Source organism: Triturus cristatus, chromosome 4_1, assembly GCF_964204655.1.
Source record: "Triturus cristatus chromosome 4_1, aTriCri1.1, whole genome shotgun sequence".
Classification (NCBI taxonomy): Eukaryota; Metazoa; Chordata; class Amphibia; order Caudata; family Salamandridae; genus Triturus; species Triturus cristatus.
In genome coordinates this window covers 873270937-873292283 of record NC_140585.1, presented here as the reverse complement: position 1 = coordinate 873292283, position 21347 = coordinate 873270937, and the positions used below count along the sequence as shown (strand labels likewise).

Below are 21347 nucleotides of genomic sequence, written 5' to 3'. Positions count from 1 at the left end.
GCAGATAACAAACAATTGGACCATCAGCTTGGTGGTACCGGACAACTTCTGGTTCAGAAAATGTATTCCTTGTTGTTACAAAGCAGTAGCTCACAAGCTGGTGGATGCCTTCCAAAAATATGACACTCTCACAGAAACACTCACATGCCCTCGGATATTTGGCAAGCAGCCGCCTTTGGGCTCTCATGCATTTTTAATGTTGCTCTGATCAAAAGACTGACACAGGGACACCTGGCAAAATATTAAACAGCATAACTACTGACATGGCTCAGGCTGTAAACCACGTGCTCACCCCTCAAAGCCGAACAGCAGGCACCGAAACTCCAAATCCCTCCATGGCTTGTTACTAACAATACAATCCAGAAAGAGAGCTCACCGTGTTAACTCCCAGACTATTTATATCTGTGTGCACCCGAGAATCCACAGGTGCATATATTATAATGAAGGCTCCCTGTTTTCCGTTTTTACTGATTTTTACAGATAAATACAGACAGAAAACCATTTATTTTCCTGTCTGTATTTATTTTTAAATGTGGATAAAAACGGAAATTGGGTAGTTTTTGAGTGATTCTGAATGCTGTCAATCATGACTGCAAGGCCAAAAGCTGTGCATATTGACAGGCAAGGAGATTACAAAACTAAAGGAATTTTAGTAAAGAGCCTTAAACAGCAGTAGATTTGCACAACCATGATACTAAAATGTGCATGTTTCATTATAGGTGCATATTTTATCATCTGAGTGTGTATATACATCATTGAAATCTGTCAGGCGTTCAGGCACAAGTTAACATTAACCGGTTAAATAAATGCAGAAATATACACATTTCAGCATCATTTTTTCACAAAACCTAAACTAAATATGGATAAATACAGGTAAAATTATAAAAAATAAATATAGATAAATACAGACAGAAATGACAAAAATATAAATACCATAAAACCGGGAGCCCTAATTATAATCTGGGATTTGCATTCAGCCTTTCATCCTTTTAAAGTTAATAAATTAAGGACCAATGATCAACCCTTTGGTGCGTTGAGATTGGTTTAAACGTAAACTGAGAATTCTTATCACATTATCCAACCAGGGGCTGGTACATCCTGTTCTTCACTCACAACCATGAAAAAATCTGAAAATAGAAACCTGAAAAAACGCGAATAGCCCAAATCCCTCGTCCCACCACCCCTTTATATTCCCAGGGGACAACCATGTTGGTTTTCCCAACAGTTAACCAATATATAGGCGAGCCATGTTATCTTCCTCTCAAAAAGGAACATGCTAATTTTAGGAGTTACCCAACTGGCCACTACTCAAGCGTTGTTCTAATGGGCCACTCTATATTTCACTTTCCTGGCAGCGATATTTTCTAAGACACTCCCCTCTTCCCTGTTTGTATAAAAGATGTTCTCTTTTCTTTTTAACCAATTGTGAAATGCAATTAAACGTTTCTTCCTTATAAAGGGAATGTCATTCTGATGTCAAACTACCCAAGGACGGCATCTGTGTGCACCCAAATGCAAAGAAGCAACACATTGTTTGCCGGAATCAGTATTTCCATATCGTTATTTGTTGTGGTACTTTAAGACTTCCCTGCGAATCGGGATGTTCACAGCATCTGCTATTTATAATTCTTCAGATCTGGGCTATGTGGTAAAGACGTTTTAAGGCATGAACAAATTGAGCAATTGCTAAGGACCCTACCTTACAAGGGTCCCTCTTCCTGGAAAAATGAACTTTCTCTCTGTCACATCTTTTTATGTATACATCTCAACCTTTAATGTATTATTTCATATTGTTTGGCAGAATGGGTCTTGAATTGGCAGAAATGGGTAATAAAACACAAAGCTGCTCCTGACAGGGTCCCCTAAAGAAGATATTGCACAGGGCCCCCCAAGACAACACTGTAATGGGGGCTATTTCTATTATAAATTGGTGGACATAGATAGTTGGAATTCCATGGTTACAAAGCTCTTCTGTGAAGTCTGTTCTCCTTTATTTTGGAAGTTGAATTTTTCCCACAAAAGGCTGCATACAGCGAAACATGTGTCAGGTTTTCTGCCTACCTTGCAAAAACAGAGGGCTCTGCTTGACTTCATTGCAACGCACTAAGAAAGGACTCAATGTGACTTAATGACTTGCCAATTAAAATAATCAGAAATATTTTTTGGGTGGAGTACAGGATCCACTAGGATTCCCCAGATCATGGCTACTGATGGATCAATTATCTAATTGGCACATCACAGGGACAATTGGAATTATGAGAGCACATTTCATTTTAGTCCACGGCAGACAAAGGCCAATGACATGGAAGGTCACATACTGTAAACCCAAGTGTTACTGTGCAGTAGGTATAAGCACACCAGTGATTAAGCTATGCACCTGTACATGCCTTCATTAGCCTTATGGGTATGGATTTTCAGGCCTCATGTCATATTCATGAAGTTAGCTTTGAAGTTGTTATTTTTATGCACTCCAATAACCAGATAACTACAAATATGACTGTCTAAGTACTGTGGTATAATGGTAGTTAGTCAGCACTTGTCATTTCACAATTATTATCCTCCCAGGATCAACCAATTCTGGTATAGAATCCGCTTCACCTTATGGGTAGTGTCCTTGTGTTAGTGAGTGCTGTTGGAATTGGTACTACTGAGTGCTAACCATCGAGCAGAGCAATGGAAAAAGCAAATTAGCCATCTTGATATGTTTAATGATATGTTTAGGGAAGTTGACTCACTGCTTTCTGTGACTAGCCTAACAAGAAACACCAAACCCGGGTCTGCATGGTTTCCCAACAAGAAAGAGGTGGCTTGTACCTGTATGAAGCAAGACTGCTTCATCTCTGCCAGGATGCCACTGTTTTAGTTTAATACACCTACGGCTTGATTACAAATTAGGGGGAACAAAATTATTGCATGGTTAGATGCATTAATTCCGCTCTATCCAATTACTACTGGTTAGATTTTCTAAACCTGGTTTTAATGGGAGTGGAAAAACTTTACTAACGGGGAAAGAATACAATGCTTCATATTCCTACAAACAAACTTTCTTTTCCCTTACCTACCCTGCTCCCTTACACCACCCTATACTAATCCATCACTATTCCTTTGGGTTTTGGAGTAAGCGCTATCTAAAAACAATTACAATAATGCCACCTCCCTCGCTCGTCTATGGTCACCCCACAACACGCAATGGCCCTTGAATACATTCACCACCTGCTCTGAGCAGGTGGCAAATATTTGCAGAAAAACCCAATGAAATAGTGACTTCTATGTGCTTTTACTACTGGGGAAAATTTGGTAATTCCCCACATGGCTAGGTAATCCCTGATGTCCCTTGGAAACCCCATACACACCTGTCCCAACACACCCATGTCACTGACAAGAACACCAATCAAGTTCTTTAGGTTAGGGGTCGTAAGACCCCCGGACTGATTTATTTACACATATCTACAAACACATTTTCATCACATTATGCACAGAAACCCACAATTGTACATCTTTGCTTGCAGAAATTAAGTCCTAGTCCTAACAGAGATGCTTGTACATGGGAATTACCTAACCATAGCTAAGAGTGTTCCTGTGCAACCTTCAAAACCTACTTTTACATGTGACATCATGACTGGTTCCAGTGTCCCTTCCTCTTAAAACCCCTTGTCCAATAAAAGGGACATGGATGGGTCTCTCCTTATGGGAGGACGCCAGCTATCGATCTCCCATACCAGGATGTTCCTGTGCAAGAGGCCCATCTGCCTGCCAGGATACCTACCTCAGGCACCCCTACACCCATCTCCCCCCGTCAAGGGCTTGTGCTAAGTTGTGCTCACTGCACATGTGCAGGTTGTATCCAGGTAAGGACTGTGTGTCAGTGACTGCCCACAACCTCCCACACACCTGCAACCTCCGTTTGACTTGCTACCAGCACCCCTTAGAGGGTCCTGCGATGCTGCAGTTATTTTTTGGTCTAAAAGAGTGCCTTACATGGACCCGAACTGTCCTACCAATCATGACCTCACAGGCCAGCATAGTTCACCTACTATCTGCCCCCCATCCTTCCACAATAGCAGGGCAATGAACTAACCACATCAACTAATTCTCAATAAATATTTCATCACATCCCTTAGACAAGTGCACCCCATCCTGCAAGCTCAAAGCCCGTGCCCAAGCTTGGCCAAACAAATGACAAAAGTTCACAGACGATTCTTATAAAGCAAATACCCAGTAACACTTCAACTAACAAAGGCCCAAGAGGCAAACAAATCCCCTGACTGCAAGGGGTAACAAGCAAACAACCAGTACAATAAAGTGCAATCCACACACTTTATAGGGCTTAAAAAAAACACATGCCAGAACCCCCCTCATCGCCACAGCACTTGTGCACCCACCCAGTGCAGGGAACCAAAAATGCAGCTCAGGTCAGGTGGGAAAGTTCTCAAACCCGCGCAGCTCCCAGAGGCACCGGCTGAGGCTGCAGAGATCATAGCAGAGCACGCTGGACTCCTGCAAATAAAAGAAACGGAAACGAAACACAATGTGGGGAGTAGTGAAGAGGGGGATAGTTTTTTTTAAATGTTTTTATTTATTTATTTAATGCACTTTTAAATAGCGCTGACTTTACCCAAAGGTGTCCGAGTGCTTCACAATAGAACCAAGTACGTTACATGAGGAAATTCACAAATTTACACGTTACAGATGCAGACAAGATAGATGAACAAGTAAAATAAAACAATAGATGGCAGTCACAGAAAAATCAAAAACACAATAGGATTAGGATCGTACAGGCATAGATGACATATTTACAACATTGTAAGAACTTCTTTGAGGGACATGAAAGGGGATGTATACTTCCTGACATCTTTTGTAGTGGTGAGTGGGAAACAGACCCACTCAACGTCTCGCGAGTCGCGACGCCTTTTGAAAGGGTGGGGCTATCGCATTGCTGGGACCGACCCTGGAAGCACTCTACTGCTTCTGGGTGTCGTGTCCCAGCCAGCCAATTCCACCCCGACCTCGCAAGCCGCCGCCACCCCACTTCAGACCCCGGCTCGCCGGCATATGGCCAGGTACTACCTACACCCCCTCCTCCCCATTCAAGACCCGTGACAGGAGAGAAGTTTTTGGATGCAGGGGGCGTGACGCCGGCATATGCAGGACTCCCCCGAACAGAGGGACCCTCTGCCATTTTGGGGGGCTGAATACATAATTACATGGTACTTGGGTAATTTTACTGCACTATAACGGCAAAGTTACATGCGACTACTTGTAATTAGGGCATCAACTGTTTAAAAAGCAACCCAGCACCACCTTTTCAGAACCTAACCCAAAGTGCTTTGGTATCAGGTTAAGTTTCAGACGACCAGAAGGCTTCTCCGAGATCAGGGCCCTTGGGTGAGACAGCGTTCCTTCTGGTGTGACTGTCCTTAATACGCTTCATTAACACCCCCATTAATGCAAGCAGAGTGCAAGAGAAAAGAATGCCCCTATCCCAGAACACGGTGGTGCTAAGAAAGCGCCATCTCATTAGGATTATCGTTCTAATTACTGCCGGTTACACCCCCTTGTTTACGGAGCCCCAGAGACGCGGTATAAATATCTAAGGAGAGCCATCCGTGAAGCCGTGCCGCACCCCAGCCTGCCTGACGAAGGACTGCGGCGGTCCTAATGGGCTCCAGGCGCGTGCTGCTGCGACGAGGGGGATGTGTGATGCCAAATCATTGCGCAAATCAGCAGCCAGTAGTCCATGCACAACGTCACGTGTGCCATAGCTACATTATTTATTTTCAAATTCAGCATCCAAAGCACAAAAATGTGTCATGGGTAACTCGTTTGGGCAATGAGAGATGTAGGCATGTACATATGGCCTAGGGAGGGAGTTCCCACGATGGAAGGAGGCCTTTTCCTGCTCGCACCTATTATATTGAACCTCAATATGAAACCCTTGTGTGGGCTCTTATCAAACACGATTAATTGTTTTTTTGCACAGGTAATGAACGCTGAGCTCTTTATCAGAAAAACTAAGAGAGGGGGGAGGAGTTGGCCTAACGGCTAGGACAGTCGACCTTGAATCTGGGGAACCGGGTTCGTGTCTCGGCAATGATGCTGAACATCCTGTGTTTCTGGGAAAATCACTTAATCTCCCCGTGCCTAACAAAACGCTCTGATACTTTCGGGCCAAGTTCGCGCTGTATAAAACGCCGTAAAAAAAAAAACTAAAAAAAACTAAATGCTTCCAAAAGGCTCAATGACCACTTTCCACCTATAAAATGCATGGATGCAAACTGCCTTGGCCTTGAAAGCAAATAGCAATCAGCACCAAGAGAAACCACATGTATACTTAGGGTCACTGGAATTATGCGGCAGGGAACGGCCAAATTATGGCTCAGGGTTGAGTAAGTAATGCGTCAAAAAAGCGGTGTAATGCACCTCATTTTGTGCTAGTATTACTTCATTATTTTGTCATTTTTAAACTTGTTAACACTGTCTGGGCATTGGATGCCCCTCATTAGTATCCGTTTAATACCCAAATATATAGCAGAAAGGTGACCTGTCAACGTTTGTAAAGGGCTCTCAACTGCGCAGCAACATGGGTTGCTGTGTTTTTAGTAACTTCTGAATCGTTTGAGCTAGAAACAATTATTTTTGTTCAAATCTGCAGATTATGCAGCGGATGATGAATTATGTGTCAAATGCGACAAATCAATAATAATGAGAAAAACGCCATGGCTGTGCAATCGCATAATTCCAGTGGCCCTGAGTTTATACCTTGGAGTCACACTCACACACCCTAAATGTCACCCACAACCAATTATCCCCTGAATACAAAACACTAGAATGGTTCTCCTGTTCCCTTCTTGTCATATGCAGAGACATAAACTAGGGCCTCAAACTCTCAATACTCGTCAGCTGTAGTAAGCACTTTATAAATACTACTTTATTAGCTGCCAAAAAGTTAAAAGCTCTTCAAAGAACCAGAAAACATAGGAATTACATTGAACTGCGGATTCGACTGCTCATGTAAAAGGACACAGAATCCAGTTCCAGGACAGCAATAGGCGTCCAAAATCCACAGGTATTCTGAATTCCTAAGAGACATCACTGACAGGAAGTTTAAATTGAGAAACAAATTAAAAGCAACAGTCACAAAAAATATAATACTTAGGAGTATACTCACTGAACTCACAAGAAGATTAGACCATATAAAAAAGTATGAGACAACTCTGGTTTGCGACTCAAGGCCCCCTGGATGCCCCAGAGGTAAAAGGCAACGGTGTGATGCACATGATTTTCTGCAATTGGTCACTTTGACTTGAGCCCTCTTCCATGGACTGGGTGGTGTGAAAAAAGTCCTTAATTGATTCAGAAACCTAATAAAAACAATCCTATTCCTGGATAGCATCTATGAGTCCAACTACGTGGAACAGACAACCCCCAGCAACAGCCATGGACTCAGCCATTGGTGACAAGAAAGCACTTGGTTCCATTTCAGTTAGGCGTCTTATAATTGAAATATATTCAAGTAGTGTCTTTCTCACTCCCTTCAGATCTTTAGTTCTAGATTGTGAAGAGGTGCACCGACCTGGATACTTTGATTTCTAGTTTTCCCGACGTGAAACGTGTGCTATGATCTCAGATGCCTACAATGTATATACATCGTGGCTGAGGAGTTACTGCTGAAGTCATGGAGTGGCCCATAGTCCTCTTACCTTACGGGGGAAGCAAGTTCACCTCACAACTGTACCTTGCAACTAAAATGTATCGAATGGAGGGAGCGGGATTTAAATAAATACATCTGCTCCCCCACACAACTGGGTATGATGCCAGACTTATAGCCCAGTCTCCTTTCGCCTTAAACGTGTATTCTATTTGTTGCCACTGGTTGGAATTGGACCAAAATAGTGTGAGAAGTAGTTGATGTGATGAAAAAGAAGGCTGTCGAGGTGATCTACCAGGGTGGCAAGAAATTTAACGATGTGGAAATGACAACTAAATCATCCTCTCAATGTTCTGCTTCTTCGAGAAGCTGACACACAGATGTAATATATAAGAATCAATATTTGATTTATTAGTCATTTTTATCGCTAAAGAGTGATGGCAGGTTGTATGATGGAAGCCTGCAGGCATTTACCTTGCATGCCTTTACAATACAGTCAGTGCCCCGTGTGTGACATTACCACACATTACTTTAGCATGCAAGTTTTTACAATGACTTGTTTTAGAGGGCACTGGACTTTGGAATAATATAAATTACTATTCTAACTCCAGTCTACTCAACAGTAGGGAAGTTGTTGGACTTAAAAATCCAGCACCAGTCCAACAATGCGCCCCTACATCAAGTTGTTGTAACGACTTTGGGGGTAAAGTAGCACGTGGTAACTTCACATGCGGAGTACTGACTTCATTGTAAAGGCTGGTCGTTGTAAAGACCGTGGGATAAAGGACGTTTCCCGTGATGGCAAGCCCTCACCTTGCAGGACATTTGCCCATTGGTTACAAGAAATCGGTCCTAAATAGAATCCTGGTTTTCACCGCAACTTAATGGAGAGTGCTTAGAGAAGGGCTGTTCCTGGATGTCACTGAGGACGGCCCTGAGGTCCATTTTCCTACTTAGGCCTGAAGTAGAATTTTAGAGTAACAGAAGTGCTGAAAATGGTAAGTGTTATGGTAGAATGATATGCCATCATCACATCTCCAACTGAGAGTAAATAAAGTCAAGTGCATGCTGGAGTTTGCCACCCTCAGAGAAGGCATCATTACCACAAAGATAAGGGTTGTGCTCAAATATTTATTGTGTATTAGTTTTAAAACCAGATTCACTGCTGCAAGTCAATTTCTCGACAGGGTCCCTTGTGTGGGAACTTCAACCCAATGGGGCTGTTATGTATGGCCATTCACATTACCTTGGGAGAAGATTTACTTCTTGAGCTGTCGGCTCTTGACATTGTGACAATGAATTTGCTACATCGCGAGAGTCTGGTTGTTCTTCTGCTATGAATCTGGAGTACGACAGAACAAATCTCAATGCGTACAGTGCATTTAAATAATGTTAGTATGCTTCTTCAGTCTGGCGTCTTCAATGCAGCTTTTACCATAAAACCTAAAAAAAAAAATTATTCTTCGAGATAAAATAATGAAAACACCCAAGATCATGTATTCTTGTCTAAAATACAATAATGCTGGAGTTGATAATTTTCTAGAGCCACAGATATGGAATGTGGAACTCGTGCAGGTAATGTAAAGGATAGTCATTAAATCAGAGAGGGTGTGCAACCGTTTTTGAGAATTAGGAGACAATAATATGGGTTTCTTAGAAATGCCCACTGTGGGGAAGATCTATGAGAAAAATAGAAAAAACACGGTTTGCTCTGAAATCGAGTTATTGATCTGAGGACAAAAGGTAAACCAATGTATGGCATAAAATGTGCTTCTAAATTATAGCGACACTTCTCCCTTATATAAGAATTATTTTACTACTTTAATAGCTAGATTTTCTTTTTGCTTTATTTCTACACTCTCTTTCAGTGATTGCCATAGCATGTTTCCATTACTTTTCAGTGGACAACAAACAGAAGCCTCAGAGCACACAATAAAAATACTCCTATATAAGTGCTGCAAGAATAAACATTTCTAGTGATCTTAAATGCTTCTGTCTCTTTCTTTGGTAACGTCTTGGAGTAGACGCTTCTCAGGTGCTTATAGCGCCTTCAGCACAAGGTGATGTGGAGTCCTTGCTGTAACGTGGCACAGCCAGACATTCCCCCTCCCCTGGTGACGTCATTATCATGCATACCTGCATGATAACGCCATGTGGATGGCGCATACTGTCACGTGATTTGTCTTTCACTAACAGTGACCCGTTTTGTTTTTGGCCACCAATAGTCTGAATAAGAAACTGGCGCTAGGACACTTTTCGAGGGTGCTAAAGGCTGGCTGTGTCAGCTCAGCAGGGGGTGGGGCTGCGTGCACATGCAATAAGTTGTAAGATGGGCACTGGAGTGCAGCATGGCTAAGGGCTCACACAGTGACGTAGCTGGAGGCTGAGTAGATACTTTAGGGTCACATCAGACAGGGAGTGGGGGAACTAAGTGCACATGACGGTTTTTATCTGCCCTCCGTATCTATGTATTTGAAGACTGAAAGCATTACCGCTTTCTTTCCCAAACACTGTTTCCAGTGAGGTGTGGTTGGGGCTACATTCAAACAATTTTGTCTATTTTTGTGTTTAGGTAGCAGAGGTAAAACTATTGTTACCACGTGATGTGAGCCATTTTCACTCCCTGAAACACTGGCTGGCACTCACGTTAGTAGACAGTTTTCATGTAAGATGTGCACGTTGTCTTTCTTTTGGTAGAATCGTTCTTTCGCAGATGGGCAGCAGTTCGTGATTGCTGTGGGGATAGCTAAGGCTTGGCACTGCTGTTTGCCAAGTGACACGTAGGAGGGCACATGTAGAAGTGCCAACCCCTGCCAGCCATCACGCTGGGCTTGTCCTGTAGCCCCCAGCATGGCCCTGTTGTCTGGAAGGGTTGCCCGCATGCAGATCAGCAATTAATAACAAGTTGGCACCATGAGCGATGTGGGTGTTGGCTCCCTCGTTATTTGCTGGGCCTGTTCTCCGCCAGCTGCCAGGGGCCAGCCCAAACAGAGCCCAGTGTGCCCTGCATCCCAAGTCTAACATGGGCATCTCTCCAGCCCTGCGGAACACCATTCTTCTTTCGAGCTGCTTTTATTTATCCGGTGCCAGCCGCCAACCTGTCTGTACGCGCCCTGCATCGAGGGGCTGGAGCACGCCAAAGGTGGCATTTCCCACCCTCCCCTCCTGACATTCCTGGGGCATGTTGTTGCCTGAAAACCAAGGGCGGCCTTTAGCCTGGGTGAGTTGGGCCAAGGCCCAGGGCGCTGAGATACAGAGGGAGATGGAATATATTGTAACCTAAACGATTAACGTGTTGGGGGATAAGACTGGTAGTTGCGCTCTAGACAAACCGTTCTACGTAAATGTCTATTATTTATGCATCACCATTATTTATTTCACATCTCTACAAAGCACAACTCCGCCAGAATGTGCTCAGCATCAGAGCAACATGGAGGCGCACAGCAAATGCTTACAGCGAGTCAGTACAAACAAGCGATAGATGCAGTATCAAATAAAAGCGCATAACGATTCAACAAGAGTCTCTGAAGGCCACCTGGCGGGAAAGCTGTCAGAGGTCAATGTGTTAATGGAGAGCTCTGAGCCAAAAAGGGGGATCAGGCGACCCAAGGATATGGATGATGGGGGAGAGGCTTGTTATATACTAGTAAGCAGGCAGAAACATCAGAAATGGAACATGGGCGAAGGGGGTGTGGACGTGTCTCCGTTTTTCGTGGAAGGGCGCAAGGATCTGGGGCATCAAAGCAGTTCTATGAATCCAGCATGTTGGACCAGGACAGACAGTACCCATCCACTCTCCTAGCCAGGGGCTCCTGCTATGAAGGAGTCTCTCAGTGGCCACCACAGATGTCTCTTGTGACCATCAGTGCAAGCATGACTTCCGCTTTTCCAGTATCAGTGCCAATTTGAATCATAATCACCATTACACCTGCAAAAGCAATTTATTGCTTTGATTAAGTAATTGAGATAACTCGTAGAGATAACTTTACCAGGGACGTGTTCATTGATTATTTTTTTTTGCTGAGACCAAGTGACATTTTTTAGGTTAAAGAGGCACCTTTAACCAGGCCAACACCATTTGACGCCCTTCTCCCCTTTCCGTTGACGCCAGCCTACTGCCTTTTTTGTGTTTTAGGATGTATACGGCATATAGCAGATAGGTGCACCAAACGATAGAAGCTAATGTTATTGTGCATCCTGAACTCTAGACAGCCATGTAGTAGTTTTACAAGAGAGGCCAAGAATGGAATAGTCATATATGGACAATATTCAAATTCACTTCCTAGGTAATGTTCTTCAGAGGCCTGATCGTGGAGTGCTTTAGCAGGACAGTTTCTTGGGCCACATTCAAGTTAAGGGGTTTCAAGGGATTTATTTTAGGTCAGGGCGAAAATTCGAATTAATATGGTGTAATTACAGGAATTTCATATTATGCTTGTTAAGCAAAATTGCCAATTTTACTCCATTATGCCATGTCATGTAATTAAGTACCTTGTGTGGCAACATTTTTCCCCTGGCACTCATAGTAATGGAGTAACGTGAATGGTCTGAATGCGAGCGCGCTTTGCTCGGCCACCTGTGTTTTTTGTGCTATTTTTCCAGAAAAAAGTTCATCCCTTGATGCATTTCCTGCTAAATTATAGTGTAAAATTATGTTTTGACATTTTGCATGATTGCCTGCAATTTGGCTTCTTTTACCCAAAATTCCACATAATTAACCAAAAGTAAATTATACAAATTTCACAGACCCTAATCGATGTCTGCATACCCTCTAGCGTATGTTCCCCTATCTATGGCACAAAGTTTATTTGTGTAGAAAAACAATAAAACATAAAACAAAAGAGTGATACTTTAGTGCAAACTCTCAGTAGCGGCAGGTATCGGGTGAAAGTGGTTAGGCAATGCCGGGGACAAAAACATTCACTTACCTGGCTGACGCTCAAAGCACTTCTGCTTTCTGCTGACTGCTGTGCACAGACTGAGGATCCCAGACCCCCCCACGGCTAATCCTAGTGCTTCTCTGATGCTGGTGAGAGAAGCGCTGGGATTGGCCTGAGCTGGCTGTTTTTCTGCTCTATCGGGGACTGGGAGCCTGCACCTGCTGTTCTCTCCACCTGGCAATGCAGCTCAGATTGGAGAGATGTCGGTGCGCATTTTGGTTCGGCCGCCCTGAGACAGCCGGCCAAAATGACATGCGCACTGACAGCAGTGCCCGCCACTCCCCCTCTGTGCTTGCTGTAGTGCTGGGTGATTATGGCGTGCCCCCAAGACTCAGCTTTGAGATGAAAAATAAAATGATAATAAGACTGTTTTATTATCATTTTATTTGTCAGTTTTTTGCAGCTGCTGGCGGGGGAGGGTGTGAAGCGCCTCCGCTATAACGGAGGAGCCGCCACTGCACACTCGGCGTCCCATTCATTCAATTCACCATTCCCATTTGTAAGAATGTTGGCGATCATTGGCTACGATATCATCAATGCGCTTTGCAGTCAGCCAAGCAGGGATCTCAAACGCTACTCTACGGTTGCCCAGTGGATTCATGTTGTCTAATAAAACCCTAGCTGCACCAGAGGTTTCTCAGAGCAATTCAAGAATTGTATTACAAAGAATTTCATCTATGCCCACATCCCCCCTTTACGTCTGTGCACCTATTAAAAGTATGGGTTATAGGGCCGCGGGAGAGTACGTAAAGCCAGGACCACTGTTCAGATTGTAGCCGTAGGCTATCTGATAAGAAACAAGATGTCTGCTGCAAATCAAGAAGACAAGGAATTGGCAAATTCTGTACTGTAGAAAAAAAGTGTTACTTGACATAGCAGTAACTAGAACACTATCTGAACATAGATTGGCTGCCTAAGGAGTTGAGTAACAGTGATGAGAAGATGAGCAGACTCAAAATGAGGCCAAGTGGTGCCTCAACTCAGCAGACCTCTGCTACTCATTTGTCATGTTTCCAAAAGCTGCTGAAACTCTGTTTGTCCTGCTTTGCCTAAGCCCTGCTCAGTACCCTATTGCCTCCATGCAATTGTGCATGACATCATGAAAACATAAATAATTGGTGCCTCCGCTTTTCACTAGCCATAACAATGCAAGCTTCCCTGGCTTCAATATGGCTCGGCCCCAACCCTACCAGCCTTCCAGAGAAAGCGGTCTGGCAGGAAATCATCCAACTGCCTCTACTGGAGTAATTTTAGGTTCCTATGGAAAACTGTTTGCTGAGCGAATTAGAAAATGCTGAGGAGCTGGTGACTAGAAGAGATGCCTTCCAGTCCTGTAATCCTAAACTCCATTAAGCGCCAATCTTGTATCATTGCTCTAATCCAGTTTGAGGAGACCGCACAGATCTAGGTCAACTCAAGTGTCAGTTTTCGCACATACCGCCTCTGATGTTCCACTTACATCTGATGATAGGGTGCCGGGGACCAATGGGAGGGCTCCAGCAGGTTGCTGCCTACAAACAAATGAGAAAAGCTTAGCTGTAATGTTTGGCTGTCTGGGAGGGGGGGTCTCTTCTCATACTTTATATGCCAGCAGTTTTTAATGAGACAGTGTAATTTGTGGTTGTGCGGGTGCCATGCCAGCTAGTGACAGTGAATTCAGCCTCTGAATTCAGAGTGCAACCATTGGGAGTTCCTGAAGTGGTGCCTGCAGGCATAAAATCAATGACGGACGTGAAGTGAGGGATTTTGGGTTTTCAGACGTGTCCCGCAGTTTCCTATTCAAGCTGCCACGGCCTATAGTGTGGGCTAGAAAGGCAGCTGTTGGCTTGTCTCGTTTTCGCTTACGGAATCAATGACATTCAAAGAGGCTCTAATGGAAATATTTAACTTCCGAGAGCTTAGTAGGAAATGAAGGGGATTTGGCAGATCCGCACTCTCGTCATGGAATGGGCTAAATCGGGCAGCGTTCATCGTAGAGCAGCTCTTGCCAAAGACAGCTTCAGATTTAGAGGAAAGCTAGTGCACCACTGGGAAGCAATATCCAGCAAACCAATGATGACGGTGTAAGCATGAGCCCCAGTGATTAGCTAGGAAAGAAGTTTAGTGTTTCAGAAGCTGACCAATCATAAGTGTTCACATGCTGGTGGCTTCCTTTGGTTCTACAACATTCTCCTACCCTGACCATGTTTAAAGGAAACAAGGATATAATCTGGCCTATGAGTGGGTAGTACAGAGCGAGGGAATGTGTTGCTACAAGACTCACAAGACCCAAAATTCTTCAGATATTATGTATGAAGTAATGACTGTTAGGAAGCATACCTTACCCAATAACCATGCCAGGGAAGTACCCTCCAATGACTTAGATACAAGTGGAGGCATCAGGACCATTGGAAGGACCAATGAATGACAAGACTGCCTCGTTTATCTTATGCATTCAGAACTTTGGAGACCACGTCATGCCAGAGTATCAATTTCTGATACGTATAACCATTTCTGCGCAACATGAAAGATTGCCCCCAGCTGAATGTGGGATCACCTTTTCCTATGAGCAAACACAAGGAGATGATGGACGGAGCGCTGAAACGTTTCAGACACTCACCCCCAGTCACAGATCTGGGTTGAATCCATCATCATTCTTTAGCTCACTTTGCCACCTCAGTTCAGACCCAGCTATATGCTAATCAGTCTTGACCCTGTGCCTCATGGGAACAGTCCAGCCCTAACTGCCGAGCCATGTCTTCCCTGAACCAGAAAAAAGCATCCTGGGAACGGTTTCTGAGTAACACCCTTCATCAGCAAGGCTAGCTTGAATCCAGTGGCAAAGTGAGCAAGAGACCCACGTCTGGGCATACCATGCCAACTTAGGGGGAACAAAGCAAACACAAATAGATGATGGACAGAGCGCTGAAACTTTTCAGACACTCACTCCCAGTCACAGATCTGGGTTGAATCCATCATCATTCTTTAGCTCACTTTGCCACCTCAGTTCAGACCCAGCTATGTGCAAATCAGTCTTGACCCTGTGCCTCACGGGAACAGTCCAGCTCGAACTGCCAAGCCAGGTCTTCCTTGAACCAGCAAGCATCCTGCGACCCGTTTCTAGGTAACACCCTTCATCAGCCAGGCTAGCTTGAATCCAGTGGTACAGTGAGCAAGGGACCCATGTCTGGGCATACCCTGACAACTTAGCATGGTTCAGGGAAGACATGGCTTGGCAGTTTGGTCTGGACTGTTCCCATGAGGCACAGGGTCATGACTGATTTGCATATAGCTGTGTCTGGACTGGGGCGGCGAAGTGAGCTAAAGAACGATGATGGATTCAACCCAGATCTGTGACAGGGGGAGAGTGTCTGAAAGGTTTCAGCGCTCCATCCATCATCTCCTCGTGTTTGCTTTGTTCGCCCTAAGTTGGCAGGGTATGCCCAGACGTGGGTCCCTTGCTCACTTTGCCACTGGATTCAAGCTAGCCTGGCTGATGAGGGCTGTTAGACCGAAACCGGTCCTAGGATGATTGTTTCCGGCCCAGGGAAGACATGGCTTGCCAGTTCTGTCTGGACTGTTCCCATGAGGCACAGGGTCAAGACTGATTTGCATATAGCTGTGTCTGAACTGGGGTGGTGAAGCGATGATGGATTCAACCCAGATCTGTGAATGGGGGTGAGTGTCTGAAAAGTTTCAGGACTCCGTCCATCATCTCCTTGTGTTTGATTTCATCACCTTTTCCTCTGCCAGCTCCTTTAGCAGTTCATACAGCCAACCCACTAATCATTTTGGATAAGAGAAGGAAAAATATATGACGAATCAACTCTGTGTAGCATCCATCTTCCATGATCTAACGTTCTACCACAGCCTTTGCTAATGCTAATGCTGAACAAAGGACACGAGATGCAAACATTGGACAGGAGCCCACCATTAGGTCCTTGGTTCAAAGATGTGTATTGTACTCATTCACATCCTTGATCTCACTGCATAGCACCGGGATGACCTTTAGAGTTATTTAGTTGGCAATGCAGCATATGGGGCAGTTTGTGAGGAAAGGTTTGAGGCTACCCATGCCACTTTCATATGTAATGCATCTGTAGTAATACTGCCCTCTGACACCTTCTCTTATGGACTCTGCCACACTACCATACAAGTGTTAGTGGAAAGAGTTTTTCAAAACCTTCTAATGGAACCTAGCAGATCAAAAAATGATGCATCTGTTGTATAATTTATTTGCAGTCCCTGATCAAAATATTGCTAGTGGCTTAATAGGAGGCTATCTGCCTCTGGAGGTGCTAGGAACTCCATTGTGTCACTGGTGTGCTTGGTCACTTCTGCAATCCTAGTCCCTGTCACCAATTGCGGTCTTTGTTGCATGGGAGCTGATGTCACTGATATGTACAAGGATAAATGGGATTTTGTATTTTGGCCTCTACGACAACTAGGTCTTAGCCTAGACAAACTCATTTCCAGGTGCAGTTGTGGGAATGATGATGCCAATGTTGTTCTTAATCTTTCTGGACTGTTTGAGTAAACAGTCTAGTTGCGAGTGACCTCGGTGGCTTTAATGTCAGGGATTAATGCCCTTGTCAGAACCCTGCAAAGAGTTTGTGTTGGCTCACTGAAAGCAGCTAAGTGTGCTCTAGGTTTATGGGTGTGTAGAGGGATGTCATATTGGCAATTCTAATCAGATTTCCAGATAGATCGGTGCTGGAGGCCAGTAGAGTTGGAACAGTTTCAGTCCGATGTCAGGCAAAGTCTCACACCTGACTCACTCTCTCCTATCCCTATTGGTCTGTCAGAGACGCAGGTCTTTATGAAAGTCACTCTGCTTCCTTTGAAGGCCAACCAACTTCAGATAGGAAGCCCTTATAAGTGTCTGTTCTCCTTCAGTAGCTCCCCTCCCTATGAAGGACTTTTAATTACTTCTCCTCAGGGCTCTGCTTGATCTTCTCCAGGTCAGAGATGAACCTGGTTTGAATGATTGAGAATCCCACAAGACAATGTTTCATTGTTTGTGTACAATAACAAGCAACAATGGAGTGCAGAGGATTATTAAAACGAGGAGAGCCACTTGAGGGCTAAGGCTGCCATTAAGACACAACCTCAGAGCACTGAGGGCATCCCAAACAGGGTTAAGACCCACCTAACTGACCCCGACTTAATACTTGTGAAGAAATTAGGGCTGGCGACAAATTCTGCTCAGCCGGCAGAGTTCACAGAGTTGTGCTCACTCCGCGCAGAACAAGGAGTTCCGCAAACGCCGCAAAGAGGAGTTTTTCCTCTTGCAGAGCGTGCCAACGTTAAGTTGGCGAGCGAGAAAAATCATATGCTAGACCACCTCCTGGTGAGATTCTTAACGTGGGCAGTCGCGACAGGTCGCTACCACCCGCGTTAATAAACCTGCCGCTTGCGTTGAGGAATCTGCCACTTGAGCAGAACATCTACTCAAGCGACAGAAAGAAGCAGCGCCCTCTTGCGCTGCATGTGGTGCTGTTCACGCTGACTTTACAGCACAGGAAAAACTCCATGTGGTAAAAATAATTGCGAGCAGCGTGGCTTACCGCACTCCGACGCTTGTGAAAACTCAGCAGAGCGAGGCAGAGTTTTTTCCGCCCTTTGCAGAGTTCCATATAGCAGAACTCTGCGAACTCCACCCAGGCCCAGAAAAAAATAGGGAATCAAAAGGACAGCTGGTCCCCTGGATATGCTCTGTTACATTGCGTACTTCATTCATAAATCACCACTAAATAACTGGAAGACCCCTAAAACAGGTCACTACCGACCCCTCAATATTACGGCAGAAAAGGAAAGATTAATGAGGAAAAGGCTGTCTATTAAATGCATCCTATTAATCCTGCCATCAAATTGAGTGTCATGCTAACACTTCACTTGGCCAACTTATTCTGCCTCAATGACTTGCTTCGGTGTCCGCCATCCCCTTTCCTGCTATTTCTTGAGGTATTGCCTGATGTGGGCCTCACACCTGCTGCTGTTATTGCCTATCCACATGGTGACCATTCATCTCAGTCCTTCAAGAACTATCCATGGCATCTGACCTTGCTCTTTTGTGAGCCATCCATGACATCAAGCCTCCGTCTTTTGAGAACTACCCAGTACATCAGAGCTCGGTCTTTCAAGATCTGTCCATGGCAGCTAACCTTGGTTCTTCGAGTGCGATCCATGACATCTGACTTTGGTCATCTGGGAGCGATCCATGACAACTGACCTTGGTTATTTAAGAACTACTTATGACTTCAGTCCTTCAAGAACTACGCATGATACCTGCCCTTGATTTTTCAAGAGCAGCTCATAACAGCTGAAGCGGAGCAGTTGATATGCTTCAAGAAGTATAAATGATAAAAGATTTAGGTGCATTTGGAAGGCAGTCAGGGATGGAGAAGTGCATCTTTATTTCTTGTCCCCGTTTCTATCCCTACGGCCGTGTTCATCCCTGCCCTGGGCTAGAGAGAGAGGTCGCCTCAAAAGCTCTGGCCAGCCCACCTCTGAGTGAACAATCCGCATTCACTCCATGACTGAAGTCACTCAGCTCCGTTAAACATAAAACTGTAGGTTCTTTTTCCTGCATGCCAAGGCCTTGAATGAGTGACGTCCAATCAACTTTAGCATCACCTGGCCCACTTCCCATTCAATTTTCCCCAAAACGTTATGACCAATATGAACATCTTTCTCTCCTCCACTGCCCCACTGTTGAGTTCTCCAGAGCACAATCAGTACCCCTTCCTGGTCCCCAGTGTGAGATGTGCCTGCATGGTATTGCACGCACAACGCTTGCTGTATTTTTTGTGCTGCGTTGGCAGTCACATGCACACAGCAATTTCCCCTCTTGTCTACACAGGCCGTTAATTTTTACACCAGTGGCGTGCTGCAGATTGGAAGGGAACAATATCTCTCGATGAGCAGAGAATAAAAAGGAAATGCTTGCTCAAGTCCTGCTGTGCCCCTGATTTTCCAAATCTGCGCTATGAATTCTAATCAGAGAGCTGTCTCGCCTGCCTCCCTCCTTGCATCTCTTTCCGTTCTCACGGAACGGACCGTTGGATTTCACACCAGCGACCGAATATAATGGAAGAAACCATGAGCTGTGCAGAAAAACAGAACCCTTTGTTTGCTGCGTTCTGCGTCTCGCGGGATCGGGGAGAGGGCTTTCAGCGTTCTCGTTTAGTCCGTCGTCTATGTTCAATCTTATCAGCCAGCACATTTACTTCAGTAGAACCAGATTTAATAGATGGACTTCAGTGGCCGACACCATTCCTTGAAGACATGGGTCTCTGTATTGATTCCAAAAGCAATGTTCTTTTCATGTTTGAATGCAAGGTGATGAGAGGTTAGCACGGTTTAATTAATGTGAAAGCCTATTCATGAAATGACTTATTCACTAGGCTTAGATGGGAGCGGGTGACCTCGGTGTAAACGCAGCCACTTTGCCGTGGAGGGCGCCGGATGGAGCCCACCACCTTTCCTCCCCTCCCTCAAGTGCATTTATAATCAGCCCTTTTAATTGGTAATACTGCTTCAGCATTAACGGGAGTGATAATAAAAGTACCCAATGGACTGATGAGGTGACTTGGGCTGTAAATTATGTGTCGGTTCATACAATTTGAGGCCTTTTAAAATCCACTCTCCAAATAAGGTAAGACAGCAGTGTGGGTTGAGTGCCAACTGAAGACTCTGTGGTATCTGGAACTCACAGGATCTACTCTCATTAGGGTTCGTCCAACCTTACAGTCTTCAGAGATTGATAAAAATAAGTGCCTTTTTGATTTAAGAATGAACATACAGAATAATGAGCTCTCCTGACCACCAGCAAGCAATTTACTGAAATTCATCCAAGTGTACGGTATCACATGCACGGCGCTTTTTACTGACACCGAAAGTAAGGACGTTTAAATTTCCATTAGTGTCAGTGTGCAGCATCCACAAACTGCATTGGCCAAGTCAAAATGTTACAAAGACAAGATCTGTTGTCTTTGCCAAAGCTTCTTTCGGTTTGGTTTCTGGTCTTTAGGATGTGGTAGTGTTCTTGCACAGTTGCGGTATGGGGGCCAGACTTCCCATATTCAATTCACCCCACTAGTCTGGGATTGTGCATGGTTCAGAACACAAACAGAGGTGCAATGCAGATGTGCGTGAAGTCAAATGCTTCACAACTCGTTATTGTTTGCAAAGCTGGAGAAGTTAAGATAAATGGTCTCAAAGTAGGGAGAAACACGTTTCTGATGCTACTCGTGCCCAGAGGGTGCTCAGTGATTTCCAAAATGACCTCTCTTCACATGTAACTTGGACAAGATTGAAGGATTGTGGTGAAGCAGGGCTGAACTATGCTGACAGCTGGTGGTTGCCTGATTAAAACATGTTTGCTCTCGTTCCAGATATTTCTCCCAAAGCACTATCCAGTCAGGGGTATAAGTGCTTTAAATCACCAGGTACTGTCCAACACGGAGTACCTGCACTTCCTTGATTCGAAGAGGGAGTACCTGCACTTAATGTGTGAGAGTACCGGCACTCCTCAGGATCAAACAGGTACTTTAAATAGTGTGTACCTGCACTTCTGCATTTCCATTTAAGGCACTGGGCATAACGTAAGCCCTTGCAAGCCCTGCAGCGCAAGGGGCAGGGAAGGCAACCCTTCCTGGGGCATCCCTTTCAATCCAGGCCAATTAATATTTGTGAGGCATGGAAGACTGGGGTGTACACCACCATATTATGCGTGGGGTCCCTATCATTTTGTGCTACGGCCACAGTAACGAGCACAT

The 21347-nt window shown here is 44.7% G+C and overlaps 1 protein-coding gene across 4 annotated transcripts in view; it reads left to right on the top strand.

The window, feature by feature from the left end:
- PLXNA4 (plexin A4) overlaps window positions 1-21347 on the top strand; it is a 1024340-nt gene that overhangs the window by 443448 nt on the left and 559545 nt on the right. The gene's annotated exons all lie outside the window — the stretch shown is intronic.